At 37.4% G+C, this 6,000-nt stretch overlaps 1 protein-coding gene across 1 annotated transcript in view; it reads left to right on the top strand.

The window, feature by feature from the left end:
• The first annotated feature begins 243 nt into the window (after positions 1 to 243).
• LOC117411196 (cathepsin B-like) overlaps positions 244 to 6,000 on the top strand; it is a 61,847-nt gene continuing 56,090 nt past the window's right edge. The window contains exon 1 of the mRNA XM_034018475.3: positions 244 to 420. The gene's annotated coding sequence lies outside the window, so the exon portion shown is untranslated. The remainder of the gene's footprint in view (positions 421 to 6,000) is intronic.

Genomic DNA, 6,000 nt, shown 5'->3' with positions numbered 1-6,000 from the left:
CTGGACCATTGGAGTAAAACTGCCTCACATCACAAGATTAATTGGCACTAGGTCCATACATGTTTTTATTAAACTTTTCTACTTATTACATTTTAAACTGCATTCATCTTTTTACAGTAGTTGAATCTGCACAATTTCTTGCAATGTCAAATTTAGCCCAAAATTGGGTACCCCAATCACCAAACACACCTGCCCTCTGAAATTGGTGTTATTATGGGTCGCACGAATGATGCAGAGGCAAGCAGCTATTCATCACGCGCCCTGGGCCACATGATTTCTCACGTGAGCGCATGATCGACTGCTTGATTTCTCACGTGATCTCATGATCGACTGAGCTTTTAATAAAGGAAAAATCAAAACAGCAAGAGACAAAAGCAACAGAAACGGCAAGACTGTGTTGGTGTCAGTTTACATACAAAGGTAACTGAAAATTATACTGCTTTACTGGTTTAAATTACCTCACCTGCCTACCGTAGCTAATGGTACTGTGTGTCGGCTAATTCGGACTACTAAACAGCAGAGGTCGAGTGAAACAAAATCCAGAGTTGGTCAAAACTAGCCAAATAAGTCTGATTGTGTGTATGCCGTTGGTATTCATTAATCTTAATCATGACTTTTTTTTTTTTTAAAGACCTACTATACCGCGCTGAGCTGCTTTAGGTTGGTTTTAATTTTGTTAAATCTATCTGACAAGCAGTAAAAACTCCTTTTGTTCCATAGATTGGTATAAATGTGCATTTGGTAAGGCTTTTTCAGGTATATTCCATTTCTCATAAAACCCCTTTCTTCTGTCGAGCGTTTACCATATGTGCTTCTGTTCAGTTTTATTTTATTCAGTAATGTGTGCACTTGAGTAAAGCCAGATGGATCAATAACTGACAGTTTGCTTTATTCTATTGTTAACTATTTCTAATAACACACACACACACAAAATAAAAAATAAAAAATAAAAAATAAAATAATAATAATAATCCAGGGTTTACCAAGCAGCAGAAGCTAAATCTCCGTCGCTTCAGTTCCACGCTTTCATTCGAAGGTTTGTTATTTAATTAAACACAGGTCTTCTTGTTTTACATTTTAAAGGAATTAGTTGTTGTGCTGAAGTACTGTGGCGACCTGTGTCCTTTATTGATTCCTGTGTGTTGTGAGAGAGACAGGGTCTTGCTAATACTATGTTGCCTTTCCACTGAAAACAGACGTTACATTCCTTATTTAAGATCCGTTCGTATTTACAGATACGTAGCCTATGTTATTTTGTTAGTCAATATATGAAAGACGTCTACAAAACTAATGCTGTTAAATTATAACGTTATTGAGTCATGTATTAGAAAATAGTTGTTTTTTTTTGTACAGTAAAGTAATATTTTTTCAAACTAGTTTAATTAGTTGATTTGTTCGGTTATTCAAAGTGTTTCTGTTAACGTTTTACAAGAGTTGTGTAACAACTATCTTTTGCTGCTTCAGCTCTTAAACAAACCACTAACATTTTCAAAAATAGGAATTTTAATATTTTGAACGATACCATTTTAAACTTTTGTTACTGCAGGGGGTGCATATTTTCATGAAAACTTTGTAACGTCAATAAATGAAGCCGCAAAATAGTATGGGATGCATTTTCTGACAGGGGTGTAAAATTTGATATACAGCAACGTCAAAAAATGGGGGGGGGAGACTACAAAATAGATAAACCCCTTGCGGGCAGCAGTGTGGAGTAGTGGTTAGGGCTCTGGACTCTTGACCGGAGGGTCGTTGGTTCAATCCCAGGTGGGGACACTGCTGCTGTACCCTTGAGCAAGGTACTTTACCTAGATTGATCCAGTAAAAACCCAACTGTATAAATGGGCAATTGTATGTAAAAATAATGTGATCTCTGTATAATGTGAAATAATGTATAATGTGATACCTTGTAACAATTGTAAGTCGCCCTGGATAAGGGCGTCTGCTAAGAAATAAGTAATAATAATAATAATATACAGTTTGCAGGAAATAATAAAAAGATGTTTAACAGCAGTCTGAAGTATTTTGTTTAGTTTGAGAAAGTGGGTATTTATTTTCAACAGACTACTTGGGTACACTACAAATCATTTGAAAGTTTCAAGAAATAAAATGTAAGTATTAATTAATATGTTGAAGATGGAAGCCCACTTTTTTTATTAAATATGTTAACAAGCGCTTGCATGTATGTGAAGATCAAAACCTAGAGTTTACAGTAACATATGATCTGTGTTATATATAATCAGCTACAAAATACAAATTTCATTCGCTGGCCTACATAGCTACATGTAAATGATGTGTGCATACACAACCAACCAATTTACAGATACTTGCAGATTTGTATTTTCAGTGCATTATATGCTGCATTTTTAAATGAAATAGCAGTACCTAACCAAATGTGTTTTTACATCCATTTAGAAGATTTCACTGACTTGTTCAAATTAACTATTTTCACGATTTCTGTGACAATCGTATCCTTAATCATAATGGACCTCCTTTAATGTATTGTCCACGTAACTTCTGGCTCACGATATACAGGAAAGTCAAGACAACTAAAATATGATTTAGCCTACAGTAGTTTCTTGCTGGATATTATCATTTTCTGATTAAGTACTGTATATTTGGAGATCGGCTATATTAGGCCACTACAGATTTATTCATGTGTTTTAAAAACTTCATACAGATTACTCCTTTTTAATGGCATTGTAACATTTTACACCATGGACCTTGGAGTGTAACATGACTGACAGTTTAGCTTGTGTGGTAAAACTAACATTCAGAAATTAACTAAAGCAAAACAAAAACCTTGTTAGTAAGCAATACATACTGTACAAAAATAAATGTTCAAACAACAAAGTGTGATATGATGGCTAAAGTTTAGAACTTAAACTTAAAACTTTGAATACCGTATTGATTACAACTGAAAGTTTTATACAACTTCCTTGTTCAGAATTTGCATATTTTATATTATCAAAATGAGAGACGGCTCTTGTAATCTGAACTGCCAAAGTAACAAATGAAAACAGTTTGAGGTGTGAAGTTGCAGAACATGTCAGTTGTTTTGGCTGCTCCCCTGCCCTCCAGCTTGTGACCACATTGTAAACAATCGGCTTGCCAGGTTTTCCACTCGGCCTGTAAATGGAAGGGAAGGGGAGAGGGGGAGGGTTGTCCTGCATATCTGCTTGTCTGTCTGCACAGGCAGCGACCGAAAAAACCTTTGTGGTTACAGTACTTGCCAGTTTTTAGTCTAATGAATTCCATCAAATTTAATGTGTAGACTACTCTTTTGCATTAAATACAGAAACAAACAACTGTACTCCTCCGAGGTTATGTGCTGTAGACTGGACCCCTTGTAGGTTATGTGCTGTAGACTGGCTCAGGTTCTCGAAGTCTGCAGTCCTGTTTTTGATTACAGAAAAAATGAAAAAGCAAACCCATAAAAAATGGCTCGTTTGCTCTCCAACCAATCTGCATTAAATGCACCTAAATCTACACGGTTTAGAGTTGAAGTTTTAGTGTTTAAATTTAAATTCAGATTACATAAGTTATTTGTTTTGCAAACAAACATTTAGCCTAATGTGTCTGACCAGTTATTGCCAGCAAGCAGTGGGTGGGGTTGCAATTTATTTATTTTTAAGATGGAGAAACATTCAGCCATTTATGGTAAATCGTTATTTTACCTGTATTTCATTCATAACTATAGCATTTCTAAATTAACTGTATACTATATTTTTGGCTTGTGATTAGTTTTGCAGGATAGGTACAGGTAGTGGACAAAAATGGAAACACATGGGTAAATGAGGGACACCAAGTTTATTGAAAGCAAGGGCTTCCACACAGGTGTGGCTCATGCGTTAATTAAGCAAATAACATCCCAGCATGCTTAGGGTCATGTATAAAAATGCTGGACAGGCCTGGTTGCCTATAATAGCTAGCATGGCTGCAAGAGGAGACCTCAGTGACTTTGAAAGAGGGGTGATTGTTGGGGCGCGTTTTGGCAGGAGCTTCAGTGACCAAGACAGCTCAACTTGCTGATGTTTCACGAGCAATGGTGTCTAAGGTGATGTCGGCATGGAACTCCGAGGGAAAGACATCATCCGCAAAGGGCAATAGTGGTCGGAAGTGCATACTCCAGGATCGTGATATCCGTGCATTAATTCGAAGTGCAAGGCAAAACAGGTAAGCAACTGCAGATCAATTGACTGCAAATTTCAACCTGGGGCACAAGCGGCCAGTTTCATCAAAAACGGTCCGCCGAGAACTCCACAGAGCGGGATAACATAGTGGCCCAACGCCCTATTAAGTGACTTTACATTGGTGTTTCCATTTTTTTTTTTTTTTTTTTTTGTCCACTACCTGTACATCATGGTTGCCTCAATTACTCTCAACTCAAACTTTGCCTATTGTTATAAGAAGCAGTTAAGCATGGTTGGACTTGGAAATGTATGTACTTAACCTATTTAGAAAAACAATCTGGAATTCTTAATTTTGTAAGGGTACAATATGCTTTTACCACAGTTCTCAGACTGTAGCTCATGGTGACGAACGGCATGATTTCTGGTAAACTTGAAGTGAGTCTGTTTACTCTGTCTTCTGATAGGAAGGAATTGCTTGTATAGGTCGAGCCTGTCTGTCAAGGTGCCGTAACCCATTCAATAGTTGGTTCCACAAATGGAGAATTAGAGAATGGTGACTGTGTGTGATTATCACCTCTACTGATTTTCTTTGAAACCCCAAGCCTATAGTCTGACCAGCAGACATGTAGAGTGGAAGTCTGGTTTCATGGAAGTTTTGGCACAAATTATCCTCCATAATAACCTGCTTGGAATGGTGACTGTTAAATAAAACTTAGTTTTGCCTAAGTCTGTTGCAGTTCTTAATTGGCCTCATCAAGGTGCTGGTGTAATGCAAGCTTGCTGTATATCACAAGCAGCATCCATTACGTGTACGTAAACATGTTTTTTTATTTAAAGTCATGATTTAGTGTTCTACATAACGTGTGGTGGGGTGTGTTTTTTTTTTTTTTTTTTAATTTAGTAGTCGCCAATAAATGTTACCCTGTTCTTTCTACAAATTTGAAATGTCCAATTGTATTTAGGCTCAGCCCACCGCTACCAGCACTTCAGTCTTCTAGGTGGCAGCAATAAGCCTCATTATTTGCCTTAAGCAGCAATATTAAAGATATTTTCTTTTAGATGTTTCTGGTGCCAGACCAGCGTCTGACAATATGGCAAAGCAGTTATCAATCTGATGTTTCTTTTGCTAAGCAGTTAGCATCTTCTGACTGTACATGTACAGTAGTCTCTGCGACACCTCCTAAAGGAAACACACTTTGGGTGAAACTGATTTTTCCCAGTATAAATGCTCCAGCTAAAGGAACAGGAACTTTGCTTAAAAGGACACCTATTCAATTCATTCACAACGGATACAGTACTGTTTTGTAACCTGATCAGTGTTGCCAAGTCTCACGAGAAAAAAAACAACACTGCCTTTCAAAACAAGCGCAACCCATGTTAGAGTGTGGGTGTTTATGCAAATTCCGACCTGCAACTCTCAAATTCCAACCGCGACTCTCTTATAATAAGCGGACTTGGCAACTGTCAACCTGATAACTCACGGGGCTCTCTTAGCCGGAGACTACTGTACTACAGTGACCAAAGCAGTAGTAATGCAGAAAAACAAACCAAAAATATGTTCTTATAACTGACTGGAAGATGAAGTACCTGTGGCTTGTTTATCGAGAGAACAAGATGTACTGTAGTGTATGTGAAAGCTGCTGGTCAAAAAAATGCATATACACGCAGATGTACAGATTTAAGTATCTTTGCTTAAAAGACAGACACGGCGATGCTGTTATTGGAATGCAGAAAAAAGATGACAAAGCGCTTAGATGAAGGCAACAAACACTACTTAGAATCACGTCTTGTTGTTGTAACATCTGGTATTTAACAATTTTCATGGGTGAAAGTGCTCGGTCTGTAGATGGAATTCCATCAAAATGGCCTC

Source organism: Acipenser ruthenus, chromosome 6 (genome assembly GCF_902713425.1).
Source record: "Acipenser ruthenus chromosome 6, fAciRut3.2 maternal haplotype, whole genome shotgun sequence".
Lineage (NCBI taxonomy): Eukaryota > Metazoa > Chordata > Actinopteri > Acipenseriformes > Acipenseridae > Acipenser > Acipenser ruthenus.
This window is presented reverse-complemented; position numbering and strand designations above follow the sequence as displayed.